Source organism: Pteropus medius, unplaced genomic scaffold (genome assembly GCF_902729225.1).
Source record: "Pteropus medius unplaced genomic scaffold, Ma_sr-lr_union100, whole genome shotgun sequence".
Classification (NCBI taxonomy): Eukaryota; Metazoa; Chordata; class Mammalia; order Chiroptera; family Pteropodidae; genus Pteropus; species Pteropus medius.
The window spans coordinates 21912081-21934377 of record NW_024340692.1 but is presented as its reverse complement, the minus strand read 5'-3'; the positions used below and the strand labels follow the sequence as shown (position 1 = coordinate 21934377).

Here is a 22297-nt window from a genome sequence, read left to right as displayed (position 1 = left end):
TAAATAGGCAGTTGGAACCCGATGAGGAGGGCACTAACATTTATTCATAGCACAAGGCAGTTTCTACATATTATCTCATTTAATCCTTACGACGACCCTGAGGTGGTAGGTATTATTATCTTTATTTTACACGTACTGGTGGTGGAGGGGACTTAAGGCTCAGAAAATTTCTATAACTTGCCTAGAATTAAATAACCAGAGTGAACAGTCTGGATTCAAAGTTTTTCACCCTCAAAGCCTGTACTTTTCCAGCAGAGACACTGCTTATCATACAGAAAAAGGTGATTCTGGTTTTATACAAGCACCTAACTTACTGTACGAATAAGGAGTCTCCACAGCAGGCTTAAAATCTTAATGTGAAACATCATTCCTCAATTGGCTGAAAAATTGGCAAACAACCATCAAACCAGTGATTCAGTCAGTCAGTCAATGGGTCAGACAATCACCACATGGTTTTTGAGAATCTGTTCTGTGCTGAGTGACTGAGTACCAATGGGTATCTATATAGCAGGGAACGGGATGTTATTCCTGCCCCCAGCCTTCCAGGCCCTGCTGACATGGTTTAGTGTTGTTCACTTCTCTTCATTTCTCTTAATAAAGCCTTCCTGCTTCCAGGGACAAAAGGGCAAATTGTGAAAAGTAACTTAAGTAAAAGGAAAAGTCATGTTTACCCCTTAAATTATAATGGAGAAATGATACTTTTTCCTACTCATTTCGGGAATGCAAAGAACTGTATATGTCACATATCCATTGTAGGTCAAGAAATCTGGATTCCAGCCTGGCTCTATCATATCTGGTTATATATTTTAGAATAACCCTAGGCTTCAGCTTCCTCAGCTGCAAAGCCAGTAAGTTGGAGTGGAGGATCTCCAGCCTTCCTTCAGTATTAAATCGTGGGGGCTTAATTTATGCATAAATACAATGTATCCAGGAGAGCTTTGGAATTCAAAAATTACATTTCTCTAAGAAAGGAACAGAGAACACAGAAAGAATAGCAGGGGTGTGTTGAGGGTTAGTAAAATGTCATCAAGAGTTAAAAAAGCTGTGTCACATTCAAGTGCAGCTTCATAAATCCAGATATATTCAGTTGGCCTAATCTTTCTTTCTTCCCATCAAGCTACTTCCTATCAGAGACCCCAGATCCGTTAACAGAAAGAGGGCAGCAGATGGATCCCAGCAGCCCTGCTGGCATTGTTATAGATTGAGCTAAGAACTCAGGCAGCCTCAAGTTGGCTGAGCTATTGTTTGGCTTCTTGTCTGCATTTTGCACATGCCCCTGAAATCCAACAGATGATAACGTTCAATTGTGCCACTAGTCCCTTTTCTTCCAATAAGATTTCTTTGCTTATCCCTTTTAGCTCAGCCCCTGCAGTAACGAAAGTTTTCTTACAGTTGGGGGAGGGGGCAGATTTTCACTAACCTTTGTATTATCTTTTGCATAAATAACTTACTCTGAAATATTTGTATTATTAAAATACTAATGTTATTAGCGGTATTAATATTAGCACTAAAATATTGGCATTTGAAAACTTACATCTGTGCTAAATTTTGGGAGGGGTCAGAGTTGTCTAAAGCAGTGATTCTGTCAGTGTGGTCTAAAAACCGGTGGCCTCAGCATCACCTGGGTAATTACCAGTCCCACTCCAGACCTCCTGAATCAAGAACTTGGAGTGGGGCCCAGCCATCCCTGTTTTAACACCTCCTCCAGCTTATTCGGATGCATGCTAAAGTTTGAGAACTACTGGTCTAAAACTCACTCACAGTCCTCTGGGAGTTTACGTCAGGGAATAGGTAGATAATTGTGTAATATTTAAATCAAGATAATTAGTGACCAAAGTCTGATTAAGTAGAAGTAGCTACCAAGTACAAGCATTTGCCATGGACCAGGTACTAAGCATTGTATATGCACGATCTCATGTTACCGTGACAACTGTATGAGGTAAGAATTAAACGAGGGTGGAAAATTATGTTCAGAAAGGTCGAATCACTTGCTCTGGTTTATAGTTAAAAAGTAAAGAAGCTGAGATTTGAATTTGAGTTTCTCTGTGTCAAGAGTGTGTGTTAATGCTAGTAAGGTAAGAGGAGAGGCATGTATACAGGGTATTTTCATGGAAGAAACAGGGACAGGTTTTTATCCAGCAGGATCAGGAGGCAGAGTGCCCAGGGCCCATGATACTTTAAGGGGCCCATGAGAAGCTTTGAATTCCTTTTAAAATCAAAAAGAAAATTAATAGATACTTCTGCGTGGATTATATTTTTTTCTACCAACAAGGATGCAAAATAAATTTAAAAAAAGTTTTTTTAATGAAAGAAGGAGCTCATGAAGACAAAAGCACCTAAGGCCCGTGAAGGTCTTATTGCACCCTGAGCGGTACAATTTGAAACAGGCATTAAATGAAATAATATGATAAGATAACCATGTTTTCTGAAATAATATGGTAAGATAACCATATTTTCTCAACCAAAAACTTGGAAACATATCCCAACACATAATCTCATCATAGGACAGAATAACCAAAATTAAAACTGTCCTGAAAAAAAAAAATTAAAACCTGGTCTTCAAAAATAGCAGTAGGCTTATAGTATATTTGATATGACATACCAGCTACAAACTGGCTTCTTGCCTTCCCCTCATCCAGGCACACCCCCTCTCAACTCTCACACTGTTTGAGAGCAGTAAGCTATACTTTCAAAACTCGAGGAAGTATTCAAAAGATGCCTCTTCCTTTACCTCTTGACTCTTGTTAACAAAACGTGTTATTAGCGCTGAGATATAAACTTTCCCTTGAGATTTTCAGGGCTGTGTTCTAGTTCCTTAGGCTCGATCTTCCCAGAGACATTTTGCCAAAACCTTGGTTATCCTCCAGCCATGGACCTGCCAGCTCAGGATTGAACACTAATTCCTGAGACAGTGATGGATGGGCCTGATCTTTCCTATGTGTGGCAGATAACATCTGCAGAGCTCTGCAGCACACAAACTTTTCTGAAAATGAATAACCATTTATACATTTATTTTAAAGAAGTCACGGTTGCAAGGATGTTGTGTGAACAAAGGATAATTTGATTATGTACTAGTGTTCTTCAGAGAAACATTATTTAAGAACAATAGGAGATTAGACAGATAATAGATGATAGATAGATAGATAATAGAGATAGATGATGAAAGAAAGAAAGAAAGAAAGAAAGAAAGAAAGAAAGAAAGAAAGAAAGAAAGAAAGAAAGAAAGAAAAGAAAGAAAAAAGAAAGAAAGAAAGTTAAAAGAAGGGAGGAGGGAGGGAGGAGGAGGAGGAAGGAAGGAAGGGAAGGAAGGAAGGACATGTAATACAGGAAGGAAGTAGGGAAGGAAGTGGGGAAGGAAGCGGGGAAGGAAGGAAAAGAAATTGTTTTAAGGAACTGGAATTGGCTCACACAATTTATGGGGCTAGCAAATCTGAAATATGTAGTACAGGCCACTGGCTAGAAACTCAGCAAGAGTTGTTGCAGTCTTAAGTCTGAATTCTGCAAGGCAGTAAAGTCTCTGTGCTGCAGACTTGAAGAGAGTTCCTTCTTTTGGGAGAAACTTGAGACTTTGCTTAAGGCCTTCAGCTGGTTGGATGAGGCCTACCCACATTCTAGAAGGTAATCTGCCTTACTCAAAGTCTGCTGATTTCAATGTTAGTCACATCTGAAAAATACCTGCACAGCCACATCTAGACTGGTGTTTGACCAAATAACGGCGCCATAGCCTAGACAAGTTGACACATAACATTAGTCATAGGCTATGTTCAAAAGGCTGAACTACATGCTATGTGAACGTGAAACTGTTAACATTTGTAAACTCACCATCTGAATTACATAAAAGTGGGACAACTGATATACAAATATATTAGCTTCCTCTAGGTGTCGGGCAAGGAAATAGTTATGCAGGGTATTGAAAGGAAATGATTTCCAAGAGGACTAAGAAAACTGACAATACTTGTCCACTCTTTTGTAGATGACATGCAACAGTGGGTGGCGGGGAGCAAGGGAGAGAGGGGAGGAGATGGGAGAGGGAGCTGTTGTCACGTGGACTTTTCAAACAGTATTTGGAAGTAAACTGATCCTTATATTTGCGGAGCTATATCTTGTTTCCTAGCTCTGAGTCGCGACTTATTTGGTACTCCCTAAATGACCTTCAAACACAATATATTTCATATTCCACAGGACCTGCTTCTTACAGTGATCTCTGTGCATTCTTTCTTTTTAAATTAGTAATTTGGGGCCTTTATTTCTGTCTGGCAAGACTCTGGAAAAGATTTCAATTTCTCTCTGTGAGTGACACCATTAGATCATTTTATGTTTTTCATGAGACATCCCGAAATCGGGCTTGTTCTGTCCATGACTTATGTTTAAGAAGTTAGTATATCAGGTTTTACACCCATGTGGATGTTGAAAATGAAAAAAGTAAAGAAATAATCCATCAGCTCTTCATCTCAATGTTGAGTGGTGATATGTTTGAGCACTCAATGAAGAATCGGGCTCTTTGAGCACATTCTACCCCTTCTCTGGATCCTGCTGTTTGGATGGACTGTGTCCAAGGTCCAAACATTTGCCCTTTCTCCAACATAAGTTGATACTCCATAAACCACAGAGCGTTCCCTTGTTTATTCACTGGTTTTTTTTTGTTTTTGTTTTTGTTTTTGTTTTTTGCTTTGCCCTGAACTGAACCAAAGTTGGCATTGACTCTGTGTTCATTTCTTTTTATAATTATATTTGATCATCTGGTGTGTTTGGTGAGTTGGTGGTAATAATTAAGTATCATTCAAAGCCTTTAAATTTGCACTTTAATTCAGGCCTTAGTCTCCTTTTTTTTTTTTTAAAAAAAATTAATTTTTAGGGGTGTCTCCTTCCCATCCCACCCCCTCCCCTGCCACCTCTGTACTTATGGCCAGCCCTACCCAGACTGCCAAAAAATGCTTGCAGATAGACAAATATATCATTTTTCTTTGGTTCACCCAATCACCATTTGAGATACAGAGAACAAGTTTTATCCCTATTTCAAAGATAAACAAACTGACTCAATAAATGAGCTATTTAATGTCGTTGAGAAATGAGGAAGTGGTAAAGTTGGGATTTGAATGAATCTCCCTTCTAGCCAAAAGCTTGTCAATAAGACACAGAGGGCAAGATGATTATTTTTTTGAACTTATTCTCTAGGTTGATGCATTTATTCCTATTCTTCCATGGTCCCATTGAAAGACACATCGAGTTTAATAGCCAAAGTTCCCAACACAGTATTTTGAGAATAATTGAACTAGAACTTTCCTCTGATTCTTCACACTGTCATGTGACCTTCTGAGCTCTTTTCACTCCTAAACATTTATCTTCCATCACAGCAGATCTGTGACAGCTACTGCGATGTCAGTGGGCTGCTCCCATCTGTGGTGTGTGGGGCCAACTTGAGTGGCCAGAGGCCAGAGGGAGGCGAGAGAATGAAAGCCCTTCGATGTACATTTAAGTTTTCCTAATATTTATAGATGTGGTATTTTGTGGTGAGGGATTTCATAGCAGGAAAGCAATGATACATTCAAATAAGGATAATTTGAGAAATACTTCATAAAGGGAGTATTTACAAAGATGGGAACAAAGTGTGAGGAACTCACATGGAAAAGTGCAGTAACCCAGGAATAGTAACAGTACAGCTGTTGTTATTCTTAGACTTTAGGGGTGAGGAGAGGGGGTGATTTCCAGAACCCAGAATAGGAGTTTGGGGTAGAAAAGGCCACCCTGAGAGGAGTGAACTGCTAAGGGGCCCAGCCAGCCTGAGGCATTCTCACAAGGAGGAAGCCCGGTGAGTAGATATCCTCGATCTCCCTCAGATCTCCTACCAGGTCAAAACCAAGTGGAATTCTGTGGGTGAAGGAGCCTCCTGAGGCAGAGAGCAGGTGGAGTTAGTGAGAGAGTGGACCTGAAGAAGCACGCAGAAGTTATTCAGTACAGCTGGCTTAACTGGAGAGTGGTAGAACCTCAGCTTTTGAAAAGTATACTGAGATATTTTAACATACAGGATTAGCTAACTAGTCCTCCAGTGTGTTGGAGGATCTATTTCCTTCCAAGAGCCACCTGAGAGTTCTTTTTAGAACAAAAGCTGTCAAAAAGTCACTCCAGGATTGGGTCACCCTTTGTGGAAATCCAAACTATACCAATGCAGAAAATTACAATGCTACCTTCCTTCCATTTGAACTGTTGGTTAAGGGATATGGCTTCTTTAATTGTCAACAAAAGAGAGTTTTGTTCTGGGTAATTCACTCCCATAAACCATCTTAAAATGTGGATCAACTCAGAATCAGGACTGATGAAAGACCGAGTTAAAAATGTGTCATGCATATGTTTATTTACATGTCCAAATTCTGCCCCAGATTAAGCCCAAGCTAGCTGAGAACTATGTACATGTACCATCTTGCAGAGGATTTATCTTGTACTGTTTTGTTGTGTACCATTGGCTTACCCTGATGGAAAATTTTAGGTCTACCCAAAGAAACTCATCTCTATGCCAAGGATGTTATTGAGACCATGATTTTCTAATCAGAATACCTGTGCTCTCATGAGCAAATTCAATGCTATCTCCATCTTGACTATTAGTTAAGGAATCTGACTTTATTTAATAACATTTATGTAATTGATAGTGTATATTCTTTTGAGTCAACTCCATGGATGCTTACATTTCACAGCCAAATTCGTCACTCACCAGTATCAAGTATATAGAATTCTGGAATACATATTTTATTTTATTAGTCTAAGTCCTAACTCCATGTTGTGGTCCTATCACTTTTTTCTTTTTGGCTATTTTTTAAATCATGTAATGGTAATGGATTTTTATATATCTGTTAACATTGTCTTAAAGTGGAAATGTAAATAAACACACATATCCTCTTCATGGAACTGTTCATGGTTCCTCTAAAGAGACCATTTTTTTTCCTTGCTTCTTTGCTCTTTTCTCAGCTCTTTTCTCAGCAGCTCTTTTAATTCTTTGCTCCCCCATCTTCTTTTCTGCATTTTGAAATTCTCCTTCTCACTGAAGACCCAGACCAAATGTCTCTTCTTTCCTAAAACATTCTCCATTCTTTTCAAATAGAAGGACTCCTTCCCACCTCCCTATACTTTATACCACTTTTGTGGCTTCTTCACATTTTGCTCCATGTTATATTTATAGGGACTCTCTTACTAATCTACCTGAATGTAAACCACTTGAGGCTGTGATTTGGCTTATACGTCTTTATATCCTACACTGCCTTAAACAGCATTTATTTACACTCCTTAAGTTGCGACTTGAAGTCAAATATTAACTGAAGGGGGATAACAAGTCATTTAGATGAGTGAATCTTAGAAACTTTAGTGGCTACCTAGTTTTCTTCCACCATATGAAATCATTTACATTTTCATAAATGACACTGGCCTATGATTTTCTTTTTCTTTTTTTTTTTAACGCCCACAGCACCTGGTCTTCCTAGGTGGTCTCCCATCCAAGTACTAACCAGGCTCGACCCTGCTTAGCTTCCGAGATCAAATGGGATCAGGCTTGTTCAGGGAGACATGGCCCCAGACTGGTCTATGATTTTCCTTCATCGTATGCTCTTATCTAGCTTGGAAATCAGTTATATTGCCACCATAAAACAAACTAGAGAGCTTTCCCTCTTTTTCTATTCTTTGGCAAAACTTGTATTATCCAGGAGGGTCGTCTAATACACGAGGATTAGGTAACACTCATTTATGAAACTGTGCCTATTATTTACTAGAGGGAGTAGATTTGTTTACTCATAATTTGATTTCTTAATGATTACGAATCTGTTCAGGTTTTCTAATTCTTTCTGCATCAACTTTGCTATTTAACTTTTTTTTCTAGAAAATTGGTTATTTCATCAGAGTTTTCAAACTTTTTGGAATAAAACTTGTATATCTTTTACTATTTTTTAAATCTCTACTTTATCTGTGGTTATATTTTTTAATTTCTTACATTATTTACTCTTTTTTTTCTTGTTCAATCTCTCCAGAAATGCATTCATTTTATGTTTTTTTTCTAATATTAGATTTGGTTTTGTTAATTTTTTCATATTCTTCCCTTGTTTTCTACTTTATTAAATTCTGCTTTCAACCATTTTTTTTTCCTGATATTAATATTGCTGTACTGGCTTTCTTTTTGGTAGTATGTGTCATGCTCTTTCTATTTATCTCAGAGGTCCTAGCTTTTGCCACTGAGCACCAATAACTATTTACTTCTGCCAACATCTCCATAATTTAACAAAGAGTTCATGGAGTGCCTGATACTCATATGCTCCTGCTGCTAACTTTGAATTTCAGTTCGAGAAAGAAATTAGGGACTGGAATTGTTTGTCAGACCTAGATCTTTCATCTAACCATGCTGAAATGGCCCCTTTGTCAACTTTATTAAAATGATCCAGTTGAGTATAATTACCTACCTGAGCCCCAGTTTCTTATCTGTAAGCTATCAGTCCAGCACACACCTTATATCACAGCCCTGCCCTGGTCAGCTCACATAGATCCTTCAACTAGACTCCTATCTCCATCCTACCAACCTGGCCCTACAATCCATTCTCCACTCACAGCCTGGAGTGAGCCTTTCAGATGTAAATATTGTCCTGTAACTACCCATCTTCTTAAAACCCTCCAATTTTGGAATAAAATCCTAATGCTTTACTATAGCCTATAAGGCCCTGTGTGTCCCAGTTATTGGTTACATCTCTGATCACTAAGACCGCTCTCTCTATCAGCCCTTTCAGTCTCACACACCAGACTCATTTCCATTTTAGTGATTTACTGCCAGCCATATTCTCTGCCTAGAATGTTTCTGACATGGCTGGCTTATTCTCATCATTCATGGCTCCCCAGCTTCTATAACCGCTTCATCCAGAGTAGCAATAACCGTACCTCTAAGTTATTCTAGCCCAGTGATTCTCGACCAGGGATTATTTTGCCTCCCTACTCAGAGAACATTTGGCAATATCCAGAGACATTTTTTGTTGTCACAAGTGGGGTATATGCTACTGTCGTCTAAGGGCAGAGGTCACAGATGATGCTACATATCCTCTAATGCACGGTAGAGCACCCCCAAACAAAGGATTATCCAGTCCTAAATGTCAATAGTGCTGAGATTGAGAAACAAACTCTATCCCAATGCCCTGCTTTATTTTCTTCCTACCACTTTTTTTGCTATGTGAAAAGGTCTTCTATTTATTTGTTTGATTGAATTTGCTGTGTCTGTCTTCGTCTATGAGAATGTATTCTCCAGGAAAGCAGAAGTTTGATTTGTCTTGTTCATTATTGTACCTCCAGTGCTTAGAACAGAACCTGCCACATAATAGGCAACCCATAAATATGCCAGCTTAAATAAATAGAAAAGAAAGTGAAGTTTGTCCAATATAATTTGCTCTTAATGAAACTGATAATTTCTGGTGTTTGCGGCTTCCTTTTCCAAGGCTGATGTGTGAGTCTTAGTTTGGGAGTGTCTTAGTCAGTTTGGCCTGCTATAAAAATTTACTGTTGACTAGGTGGTTTATAAACAACAGAAATTTCTCACAGTTTTGGAGGCTGGAAGTCTGAAATCAGGGTGTCATCATGGTTGGATTTTAGTGAGGGCCCTCTTCCAGGTTAGACTGCTGACTTCTCATTGTGCCCTCATGTGCAGAGAGAGTAAGAGAACTCTCTGAGGTCTCTTTTATAAGGGTACTAATTCCACTTATAAGGGCTCCACCCTCATGATCTCATCCAATCCTAATTACTTTGCAGAAGCCCCACCTCTTAATACCAACACCTGGGGGACTGGAGAGAGAGTTTCAATAAATGAATATGGAGGCACACAAGCATTCAATACATACAGGAATATGCATCTTTCTTTTCTAATGTTGTAAAATTCATCTTTTCCCTTCTTTTGAAATTCGAAGCCATATTACTTATTTTTTAGTGTTCTTGTGCTTCTGTTCATTACAGTTCCGCCAAGATTCTTATAACCTTTCAGTTTTCTTACAGTGCTGTTATCCACTTCACTCAGCCTCGTGGGGAAAAATAGGTGTGCCTGTTCAGGTTTTTTCTTGATTTTCTGTTGCCTATCCCAGTTTGATTGTCCAGAGAGGAAAAATTGTTCTACTTATTTAGTCGTCTGTTATACCATCAACTCAAGTAGCAGTTGACAATACATAATCTTCAAAGACTTGTTTTACTTTTTTTTTAAACCTCAGTTCATTAAATAAATATCACCTCACACCTGTCAGAATGGCTATCATCAATAAATCAAAAAATGAGTGTTGATGAGGATGTAGAGAAAAGGGAACCCTTGTGCACTGTTAGTGAGATTGCAAATTGGTACAGCCACTATGGAAAACCGTTTGGAGGTTCCTCAAAAAGTTAAAAATAGAACTACCTTTTGACCCAGCAATTACACTTCTAGATATTTATCCAAAGAAAATGAAAACACTAATTTGTAAAGATCTATGCACCCCTATGTTCACTGCAGTGCTATTCACAATAGCCAAGATATGGAAGCAATCTGAATGCCCATCAACAAACGGCTGGATAAAGAAGTTATTAGGGTTCATATGTGCAATGGAATATTACTCAGCTATAATAAAGTGAAATATTAACCATTTGCAATGACACGGATGGACCTAGACGGTATTATGCTGAGTGAAATATGTCAGACAGAGAAGGATAAATACCAAATGATTTCATTTACATGTGGAATCTAAGTAGTGAAAGAAATGAACAAACTAAACAAAAACAGACTCATAAATACAGAGAACAAACTGGTGATGGCCAGAGGGGAGTGGGGTTGTGGGGCTGTGTGAAAAATGTGAAACAATGAAGAAATACAAGTTAGTATTACAAAACAGTCATGGGAATGTATAGTACAGCATAGGGAATATAGTCAATATTCTTGTAATGGCTGTGTGTAGGCCAGATGGGTGCTGGAGTAATCTGGAGGACCACTTCCTAAACTATATAAATGCATAACCATTATACTGTATACCTTAAACTAATAGAAAATAATAATAGTAAAGGATCATGTAGCATAGGATTCCCAATGAGCTCATTCTGAAGATGGTATCCATTTTTACTTTCATATTGACATTTTGCCTGATGACCAGAAGTCTTTGTTTGGTTTGTCTGACAATATATTTTTTTCTTTGAAGATCAAAGAAATGAATGCATGTCTTTCTATTATGCAAAGTTTTCATTCATATTTCATTTGCCTTAACCGAATCAAATATTTCTGCTGGCATTTTTAGAATTAATAATAGTATTAGTAGCTAACATTTACTGTGAGTTTATTTTAACCCAGACTCTCTAAGATCTCTACCTAGATTATCTTTAAAGTAACACTAATATTATTATTATCTATTTGTGAATCAGCAGTCTGAGTCATCAGATAGTTTAGCAACTGGTCCAAACTTGCCAATAAGAAGTGGAAGTCAGATTCAAACTTGGGCTTGCTGATTCTGGGGTCCACGTGCTTAATGGCCACTCTTGTGTCTCCCAATAGCCACAGCTGTATGGATCTCGGGCAAACATCCTAACTTTCTCTGAAACCTCCAAATGGACTTTTTAATGTATCCCACTATGCTTTCATGTAGTCCATTATTGTTCATAGTACATGAAATGAAAATGATTATACTGCTTTCTTACTGAGTGTTCTGTGAAGGATTTTTTTTAAAGAGGTCTCAGGAGAATTAAATTCCTTCCAACCAGTACTTTGAGCCCATTCACATCCAGTCTTACTCAGGAACAGGAGTGGCAGCAGTATTTCTGAGCAGACATAAAAATCAAGGGGGCATTTCTGACTCTACAACCTAGACAAAAGAGTATTTTCTATTCCCAAGTGAAACTGCATAGCCCCAGCTACGTCCCCCAGCCAGAGCAGCAGCAGCAGCAGCGGTGGCCGGTACACTGAGAGAGCTGGGAGGCAGGTGATCATCCTTATTTAGATGTGCCAGTGATCATGTGACCAGAAAATGGAGGCGAATCTGTATTTCCAGTTAACTGCTCCAGAAGGGAGATGCTGAGGAGCTGTAAGGAAGCATCCTTCTCACCCTCCTGGTAGCCAGCCTCCTTGCATCCTCAGAAGGTAGGTGGGTCCTGGTGCTGCTTTAGGAGGATCGGGTTTGGGGAGGACAGATTGCAAGAGAGAGTGCTGTTCTCTCAACTGATCTGTTGCTGCTGGGAAGTTGGAGGGGGAAGAGGAGGGGGCTGAGAGGATGCGGAGCTCTGCCCGGCCCCTCGAAAGTGACATCTGGCAGCTGCTTTTCATTTTGCATCAACTCATTCTGGAAAAGCTTGTGGTTTTTTATGCTATATCCCACCCCTCCCTCGGCAATCAGGTAATTAGGGAACACAGACTGTACTGCTATAAAAATATTTTATTTATGTCTGAGATGAAAATGAAGAAAGGAAATCAAAGGAAGTGACAATTTGGAAACTGTTTAGGACTCTTGCCTAATGGGTATCACAGTCTATTTAGATTATTTGACAAGCAGAGCTACCTTGGTACACTGACATTTTTATTTTTTATATTATTGATAACGGTTATTGAAGGTGTAACATACACTTCTCTTTTTTCTAATGAATCTTATAACCTTTAAATCTTACCTACATTCTAAGCTGTCTTAGAAATAGATCATCCTGAAAAATGAGCTTATGTTGTTCTCTATTGCCTTTTCAAAACTGAGAAAGAATTACTATTTATAGAATATCAATATTTCCCCTGAGAAACTAAGTTATGTGAGAAACTAAAAAAAACAAAAAAAATTACCACCTAGAAAAAATTACCACCTCAATTTCAAATAGGAAATAGTTTATTAAAGTCCTCTGTGGAAACCAAAAAACAAAACTAGATTCCCACCTAGAAGTGGTTTAAAGTATGATTCCACCTAAGATTAGAGTACTGGTCATGGTGATTTAAGGGAGGGGGACAAAAATCTCTATAAACTGCACCTCCCCTTTTTTCATATGAACTCTTGACATGGTGTTGATCTTATGTAAACTGCTATGTGAGCACAGCTTCCAGGCTCACTTCCAACCAGGTGGCCGCCCGAAGCTCCTCCTATAGAGAAAAATGGGAGCTGCCACTGAATGAATTCATTTCAGAATGTTCATTTGATGAAAGTTTTCTTAAAATCACAATTGATAATATTCACAGAATGTAAAATCCTGAATCATTAGATTAAAGTTCCAGGTGACTAAAAGAAAATGGTCCATGAAATTTCTCTTGATAACAGGACTTCTTATCTGGGAGGAAAAAAACATCCTTTGTGGATATGTTTCTATTAGTAAATTACACATATTAAGATAGTGAAAGCTCTGTACTTCAAAATAGTTTGGACCTTGTGCTGCAACTCAAAAACAAAGAAAAAGATGAGGCTGTTGTCATTCACAGTCAGCATCCCGAAGAGATTAAGTTTTGTAATGCAAAGTGACCCTTATGTCTCATAGATGCTTAAGGATAAAGAGCCAGATTCTCCTTTTTATTAAGAAGTCAGGCTAACTTTTCCCCAATGGTTAAGACTCTCTAAGGTGCATCCTGGTGAATTTCCATTTACATTCTACTTGGTTTTTCATTCTTGAATGGTTTTGTACTAAGAAAGAATTTATTTCTTATTAAAGGATCACAATACTTCCTTGACCTTTAGATTTCATACTTTTTAGACAAGGTGTGGGGTTTGCACAAAGGTTCAGTTACTCAATATAAGTTATGATGGGGAAGCTGGAATTCACCTACAGTAAATAAAAGCTTATTTTTTTCTTTTTAGCTAGCCTGGAATTGCTTGCCCTTTGTTTGACATGCCAAGATTTTACAGATCGAGGCTTTACATGAACCAAGTTCCTGCTAGAATAGTATCTGAATTTGGGATAAGTTCTCAATTCCTTATCAATTCCAGTTAATAGAATAGTTAGGGGTGAGAAACGGCAGATGGAAAAGTAGTGGAGGAGTAATACTGTCCCTGGTATCTTATCTGCGTCAGAGTTGACAAAGTACATTTGGATACAGAGCCTTCTGGATTAATAATGTCAGGAATCATGGGGTACTGATGGATAGGTGTGCAAGAGAGGTGTAGGAGAAGAGGCAGGAGTGAGTGCTCCCTGTCTGACTACCATTATCATTTGAGAGCTCTCAAGCCATTTGCCTGCAATTCCGATAGTTGCCTGATTCTCTGTATTGTTCTTGCATCCTGGGTTTCAATTGCTAAGGTAGTATAAGCTGAAATAAATCTTAGAATTCATTTTGACTAACTTCTTCGGGTTACAGGCAAGAAAATTAACACTGGTTAGAGTGAGTGATGGCATCAAGATCACAGAGTCAGTGGCTGGGCTGAGATCAGAAGCAGGGTGGCCTAGCTATTGATCTTGTGCTATTTCCTTCCACCCTAGGGCCTTTGAGAAGCCCCTAGCAAATCCTGATGCATACATTTAAATTGATCGGGGCTTTAGAAAAAATCTGTCACTCTTCTATTTTAAGGATAAGATGGCATTTCCTGATTCCTTACAACCTTTAGAAATTTGGGGAAAATGAAACTGAATGCCACTCTCAGAGCTTGTGCGTTTGTTATGAACAAGATGCTTCCCTAAGGACTGCATGTGATACAAAGGTAATTAAGATGCAATCTCTTACCTTACTCTAGCCAGGAGGAGGGTGTAAAACAAATGGCTTGCAAAGGGCTGTGTCAAGTCAGTTCTAGAAGAGATATAATCGACAGGTCTGGGCCCTCAAAAGTGGGAGAGCCTTGCTCCTTCCCCTTTGTTCTGGAGGAGCAAGGACAGGATTCATGGATGAGATAGAATCGAACGTTGTGAGAAGGAGCATTTTAGCAGAAGGAAATATAAACCAAACTATAGAGGCAAAGAACTACAGCAAGACTTGGGAAACTAGGAGCTCATTTTGTCTGAAAGACAGAATATTTGAGGATGCTAAGAGTGGATTGATCTAAATAGTGGAGAGCCCTGAGAGACGAACAAAGAATTTTGTATTAAATGTATTGGCAGTGGAAGCCAGCGTTTTATGAGCTGGGTGTTGTGATTGTCTGTAGACTGGCAATGGTGCAGGAAAGATGGGAGGCAAAATGGGAGGTGGTAGTCCACCCGAAATATAATAGAGGATGGAACTGTCCTAGGAGACAAAGATGGGGGCGCAATTCCAGAACTGCGGACATGGAAGAAAGGTATAGTGCTTGAAAATTGAGGGAGACGAGGATCTAGTGGGGAGTACCTGAAGAAGAACTGGCATGCTCTGTGATAGATTATCATTTCATTTCTCATGATTGAGAATCAGCAACCTTACTGCACTTGGAATAAGTTAATATAAGTAGCGGAGAGAAAGCATGAAGCTCTCTCATCTGAACAAGATAGAGCCAACTTTGGCAGAAGCACTTGCAGAAAGCTAAACCAACATCTGAGTAGTCAGCATCACGTCATGGTCCCAAAGCTGGACCATGATTTCTATGATTTCACATCTGTTGTTACCAAAAGCACAGGTCTGCAAGCCTGAATATCTACTGAGGTGGACCTATTGTGTTAGAGAGTGAAGTGGATGGTGACATTTTCCTTCAGTCATCTTCTTTTCTCCTGAGCAGTGTCTGACTCTAATCTTATAAGAAGAGGAAGGAGAATTCCCAGTTTGAGAACAGGCATCAGGCCAAATGGTACCCCTGACAAGCTCCAAAAAGATTCTGACTCAGAGTGGAAAAACAGAATGAGTCTTGATTATGGGCATGGGGGTGGCTGGAGACAAAGCAAGGAGAAAAGAAAAAGAAGAGCTCAGATGTAATCTATCCCCACTCCCTCCCCAACCTGCCCCGAGGTCCAGCTCAAATACTGCGTCTTGCCTGGAGACTTCCAGGGCCATCTACTCTATGCCCACAGCTGGAGAAATTAACTACTCCTGTCCCTGCAATCCCATGGTTAGCTCTCACGGCATCTTACCCCGCTGTGCTGTTTTGTGTGAACCTGTATGAGTCTGTTCCTTTTTATTCTCCTAGATTTTAAGTTCTCTGAGGACAGAATGTGTGTCTGAATCATTCTCTTTGTAATACAACTTCCTCTAGACTAGTTTAACACTTTCCATATGATTCTAGGATGGAAACATTTGTTGAACTTCTACCCAATAGAATAGCTTGGGAAATAGGGAGTACCAGAGAAGCTACATCTATCAAAGCTTGTGAGGGACTGGTTTGGAAACCATAGGTGGAGAATGGGAATTGTTTAGGTGTAGTTTTGCCTGCAGACAGAGATCTTTCAAAGTCTCCTTTAATCCGAAAATACAGAAAAGAACACAGGCTTTCTAGAACACCCTAAAACGCAGGATTTAGGTTGTCCAAACCCAATGTGAAAGCCCACTGATAAAGCCACCATTGCCCATGAAGCAAGAGAACCACAAAAGGGATTTTTAAAAAAAGTTACCACTTAGCAATTACATTTTTCTACATCCAACTCCAAGAAATACCCAAGAAAGATTGATGAAATTGAAAGTTCTAGAAATAGTTCTTAAAATAAAACAGGAATGAAACCAACATAGAGTGATCTCAAGAGAGCCCCTGTGCAAGAGGTATGTTACGAAAGCAGGTAAAATGGAGATGAGAAGAGAGCTTGTTGGAGATGAGATGAAAGATTACTGATCTATGGAAAGGTCAATATGGATAACTGAAAGGTAAGCTTGGGATGGAGTAAAGCCCCATCTCTGGGCTAGCCATGAGGAAGTTTTCTTTGGACTAAATTTAGGGATGATCAAAGGTTAAGTTCTTGATATAAAGCCTGAGCCTGGATTTTCTATGAGAAGCCTCTCACCAAATTTTTTATGCATTTACTAGTTTATAAGATCAAGGCTTGTTTCTAACCAGCTTGATAGTTAAGTAGCTGATCTTAGGCTGTTAATTTTATTTCCCAGTACTACCGACTTTTATTCACCAGGAGGGACCTGGTAATTAGAAAATGTGAGTGATATACCAGAGTCTTAGAATTCCATGTAATGCTATAATTTTGTGAACAACAGTTATTGAAAAGCATAAGCATATTCCCCCCCTAAATGACTGCATTTATACATTGAAGACATACCAATGTCAAAGAAATAGCTAAATGAATCAGATCTCACTGTGAATTTGGCATAGCTATGTGGTTTCTGAATATATCCCTCAAGAGAGTATGAAATTAATCAAGTCTCAAATTAATTTCATAGAATGTGATTATACTATGCAGCGGGGCATGTGTAAGTAAAGGGGGCATGTGTAAGTAAAGAGGCTGCCTTCTGTCTCAGTCTTGAGGGGCCTGACTTGGGCTTCTCCTTCTCTCTCTAGATCTGTCAGACAATAAGGCTTTCTAGTAGAAGGGATGAAGGACTAATATGCCCCTTCCAGAGCTAAGATTCTTCTTGAAACTGGGTGTTCCGGTGAAGAAGATCAGATCAGTATTCATTTGCTTGAGCTGCCAAATGAAGTACCACAAACTGGGTGGCTTAAACAACATAAATTTACTTTTTCATAATTCTGGAGGCTAGAAGTCTGAGATCAAGGTGTCGTCAGTGTTGGTTTCTCCCGAGTCCTCTCTCCTTGGCTTGTAGGTAACCATCTTTTCCCTGTGTCTTCACATGGTCTTCCTTCTATGTGTGTTTGTGTCCAAATCCCCTCTTCTTATAAGGATATCAATTATATGGGATTATAATGATCTCATTATATAATGACCCTAGTGACCTCATTTTAACTTTACCACCTCTTTAAAGACCTTATCTCCAAATACATTCACATTCTGAGGTACTGAAGGTTAGGATTTCAACATATGAATTTTAGGGGGACAGTGTATGTGCTGAGAATTCCTGTTGCTTCCATGACTGGTGACTGGACCCCATACTTTATCTGTCATACTTCAGTGTTGAGTTTAAAGGTGGTTCAGAGGTTCTGTCACCACCTGGGAAACTCATAGTGAATATGAGAGGACTGTTTTAGCCCAAAGTCTTCTAATAACAGTAAGAGCAATATTAAATAATATAAGAATAATATTAAATATTAGAATATGAGTAACATTAAATAATATAATGGAACTTTTGCCAGACACTTTACTCATAATTTTTCTGAAATTTCACAAGATCCTCTCTCATACCCATTTTGTAGATGAAGAAACTAAGTCTTAGAGATGTTAAATAACTTTACCACAGTTAATAAGAGGCAGGAGTGGAGTTGATTCCATTGACAACACCATAATAGATTGCCTCCCTACATGTGAACATTGGTTTTTCTTTATTAAACTACTCTGAAAGTCTAAGGAGAAACTCTTTGCAAGAGAATGAGGTTGGGGATGGAGCTATGAAAAAACTTTTTTTCAGCTTTGAATTAGGGATCTAAGGGAGTCCAGATTTCCCACCGAACATTGAGACCCTATGTGATTCATTTCCAAGAGGTCAGCTAACCTAAACCTGTTACACCCTAACCTTTGGCAGGATGGAGGAAATGAGAACAGGGGGCAGGTACTGAGATTAGGAACTCTGGAGCAGCCCTGGAGTCAGGTATGTAGCCAACTCCTTCAGTTTAATGTCCCATTTATCTAGGTTTGCTTTTGTTGTCTGTGCTTTTTGTGTCATAGCCAAGAAATCATTGCATTTGAGTTAGTTTTTGTATATGGTGTATGGTAAGAGTCCAACTTCATTCTTTTGCATGTAGATATCCAGTTTTCTTAGCATCATTTGCGGAAGAGACTATCCTTACCTCATTAAATTGTCTTGTTATTCTTGTCAAATTCATTTGACCATATATGCATGGGTTTATTTGAGGGCTCTCTAGTCTGTTCCATTGGTCTATATTTCTGTTTTTATGCTGATACCACACTGTTTTGATTACTATAGGTTTGTAATAAGTTTTGAAGTCAGGAAATGTGAGACCTCCAACTTTGCTCTTTTTCAAGATTGTTTTGGCTGTTTGGTTACTTAGAATTTCATCTGCATTTTAGGATGGATATTTCTATTTCTGCAAAAATGCTCAAGGCACCTACTTTTGAAAACCTTTTCTTTTCTAATTTTTAGCAAAATTATTGAAATTATAACAATAACAATATCTAATCCTTTTGTAGCATCAACTATGGTGTGCCAGGCAGTGTTCTCTCTATCCTTACCTAAATCAATTCAGTTATCCTTACAACAAATGTCTAAGTAGGTAGTGTTACTTTTCTCATTTATGGATGAGGAAATGGAGGCGCATAGGAATTCTATAACTCTCTTAAGGTTATGCAATTTGAAAGGTCAGAGCCAGGATTCAAGTACAGGCCGTCTGACTCCAGAGTCTGAGGCTTCAGCTGCTTCTGTACTCTTTCTGGAAGAAGGAAAAATACCATATGCCAGTTCAGGGCACTGGCTTCAGGAATTGCTAGCTTAAACAATTGACGGGAAGTGCTCCTTCTGTGTCTCTTTCACTATGGGGGCAGTTTGGAACACTCAGATTCAAATCTTCCCCATGTGTCCATTTTTGTGTCAAGTCTTCTGAGGCCTCTCAAATCCTCCCCATGTGTCCATGCCTCTCAGTCACAGGCCTGAGCACAGAGGAAGCTGATTGTGGGAATGGATTCCAGAAATATGCTGTATTTATCTTGCTACAGCCTGCTTCCTGGGGTGACTGGGGTCTGAGAGGCAACTCTGTTTTAAACCACAGCCAGTGACAGTGTGGAAGTCAAAAGATAAAAGTTCTTGGGAAACCAAGCAACAGATGACCCAACAGGAAGGAAATACAGAAACGGGATGGTTTTACCAAAGGCATGGAGCTCTGGAGCATTCGCCGTGTATTTATTCAGCAGATGCTCACTAGGTACCTGGCAGTGCTCTCAGCCCCTAGGGATTCTGTGAGGAGCATGGTACCAGCTGGCCCTTTAGGAGCTGACAGTCAGCCCATCCGGTTGGAAATACTTCCATTCTCTAACCGTTTCTTCACCTGGGAAACAAAACAAAAAATGATGCCTTAAAGGGATGCTATCAAAAAACAGTATTAATTTCAAAAGCATAAAGACTTTCAGAGTCAAAGAGATACTATAGGGAATCAAGGAGGTTTTCTTTTTTTTTCTTTAAAAAAAAAAGAACATAAATAAAATAGTGAAAATTTCAGAAGCAAAAGAAAAAAGAAAAAAAATTTTTTTAAAGAAACAAAATCCCAAAATGAAGAAAAGCAGCAAATTTAAGAAAATGAAGAAAGAAACAGTAAAAGGAACCAAAGTGAAAAGGACAGAGTTTTAGAAAAGAGAAAGGTATAAAAAGATAGAAAGTGAAGATATAAACAACAGATTGAAAAAATAAGGCTACAATTAGATAAATTTAAAACAACCTATTGTAAGAGATGAATCAGCAACTGCCGTGAGGAACAGATAGTAGCTGTCTTATTTATTTTAATATCCCCACTGCTTGCACAGATCAGACCTTCAGAAAATACTTGTGAGGATGAATGAATGTGATGGACATGATGCCAGAAGAACCAACAGCATCTCTGTCATAATGGGCTAATCAAAGGCTGGGCTTCTCTGCCTCTTTTTGGTGATGTTAATATTTCAAGTCCTGTGCTTTGCTATGTTGGTTGCTTCCTACATTTTACTTTGGAAACCATCAAGAGCCCAGATAATATGGCAGTGGGATGTGACAGCATAATATCGCTACCGATAAATAACCGAAATCACTACTTAATTGAGCACTTAATTTTTTCAAATGTTATTTTGAATTTGTTCAAGTGAAGATTTCTAGAAATGCTTATAGAATCGTATTATACTTAAATTACCTCTTTATTTTTAAATGTTGCATGTGCTCATATTTAAGGAATTGAAACAACACAGAAAAGTAAATAAATAAAAAGTAAAAATTCCTTTGTCCCCATACCAACTGTTATTAATAACATATTTCCATTCCTTCTAGATATTATTTATGCCTAAAAATGTATATAAATATATATAACTTTATACAAATGATATTCTAATTTGATTTATTAAATATATCTTAGATGCCATTTCATGTCAATACATTTAGAAATTTTTTGTATTGATATGCCATAATGAATTTCATACTATATTTAATCACTTCCCTATTAAGGAGCACTTAGATTTCCCTTTATATTTTTGTAAAACAATTAATTAGTTGAGTGGAAAAATTCCTTTAGTCACTGAATGGATAAGTAGATCAAAGGCTGGGGGCATAAAGGTGCAAAGTACTCTGTATCTCAAAGAGAGAGATGGCAAGAACCTCTCAAGGTTAGATGCTTCCCCCAAGGCCTTTTAAAAAGTGGCCCAACTTAGCTTAACTCAACCATCACCCCACAGAAGACTGGGGAGGAGTAGAGTGAGGGAATTATCAAGAGTCTTTACCTGGTTTGGAGTCCTGCGGTGAGTCTCTTTCTGGCCCTTCAAAGCCAATGAAGAGTTGTTCTGAGAGAGTCATAGGTAGAGATTCAGAATACCTTCCATGACGGAGGCGGGCTCTCACTCCTATTTGGATGTCAGCTCAGGCAGTAGACTTGTGAGTCTGCCCTGATACTGCCTGACAGTGAAAAGAACATTAAAGAAAGGGAGGCAGTGGGGTGACCTGCACTATCACTGTATGGTGAGGCAGGGTGGTATGGGTGTCCTGTGCGTGCAATGACCTCATGGACAGTAGTGGACTTGATCCATTTTGTAGTACCCTACCTGTTACGGCCTAAATTATGCCCCCCTCTCCCTCCATTGTCCTCCACCCCACCCCTGCTGCCAATTCATATGTCGAAGTCCTAACTCCCAGGATTTGGAGATAGGGTCTTAATGAAGTAATTTAGTTAAAATGAGGTCAGTAAAGGTAGGATCCTAATCTGATATGACTGACATCTTTATAAGAAGATTAGGATACAGACACACACAAATAGGAAGGCACAGGGAGAACTCGGCCATCTAACAAGCCAAGGAGAGAGGCCTCAGAAGACTTAAATTTTGCTGACACCTTGATCTTGGACTTCTAGCTTCCAGAATTTTAAGAAAGTAAATTTCTATTGTTTAAGCCACCCAGTCCCTAGTACTTGTCATGGCAGCCTAGCAAGCTAATACAGCACCTAAGGTGAGACAGTCTCAGTCAGAGGCAGTGCCCAGAGCCAAGGACAGGGTGAAGCGGTGGAGTCAAGTCAGACCTCCTGTATCAGAGAAGTGGGCAGTGAGGAGGCCCCACAGGCCCTTGGGGAGTTCATATAAGGATGGAACGGGGGCAGAAGATTCAGGAGAACCGAACCCCCTGCCAAAGTTGGAGCTGTATTATCACATTGTTTGGGTCTTCTACCCAGCCCTCACCTCACCCCACCCACCCAGC

The 22297-nt window shown here is 39.1% G+C and overlaps 1 protein-coding gene and 1 pseudogene across 7 annotated transcripts in view; one reads left to right on the top strand and one right to left on the bottom strand.

Moving 5' to 3' along the window:
• Nucleotides 1-22297, top strand: part of PRUNE2 (prune homolog 2 with BCH domain) — a 214459-nt gene that overhangs the window by 147705 nt on the left and 44457 nt on the right. The gene's annotated exons all lie outside the window — the stretch shown is intronic.
• LOC120598448 (uncharacterized) lies at nt 7445-7563 on the bottom strand (annotated as a pseudogene).